The sequence below is a fragment of the Antrostomus carolinensis genome, unplaced genomic scaffold, assembly GCF_000700745.2.
Source record: "Antrostomus carolinensis isolate BGI_N321 unplaced genomic scaffold, ASM70074v2 scaffold44674, whole genome shotgun sequence".
NCBI classification, from domain to species: domain Eukaryota; kingdom Metazoa; phylum Chordata; class Aves; order Caprimulgiformes; family Caprimulgidae; genus Antrostomus; species Antrostomus carolinensis.
This window is the reverse complement of record NW_010312223.1, coordinates 1,540-1,752: the sequence shown is the minus strand read 5'-3', so window position 1 is coordinate 1,752 and position 213 is coordinate 1,540. Positions and strand designations below refer to the sequence as shown.

The window sequence follows — 213 nt, the reverse complement described above, 5'->3', positions numbered from 1 at the left end:
GAGCTGCTGTTCGGGCGCCGAACACACCAAACGGGCCTTCAGGAAAGTCGTCCACTTCTTCTGCAGCGTGCGGGCGCCGCCGACGTCCCCCTGGACACCCAACCGGCGTCACGACACAGCCACCGCGCTCACCCACCGGTGGAGCAAAGCCACAGTGGGATGGTGTCCCCTGGTATGGGTTGTCCCCTCCCCTGTACCTTGCAGACCCGTGCC

General features: G+C 66.2%; 1 protein-coding gene across 1 annotated transcript in view; it reads right to left on the bottom strand.

Annotated features, from left to right (window-relative positions):
• Positions 1–213, bottom strand: part of LOC104524172 (semaphorin-4C) — a gene marked incomplete at both ends in the record, with an annotated part of 1,104 nt that overhangs the window by 375 nt on the left and 516 nt on the right. The gene's annotated exons all lie outside the window — the stretch shown is intronic.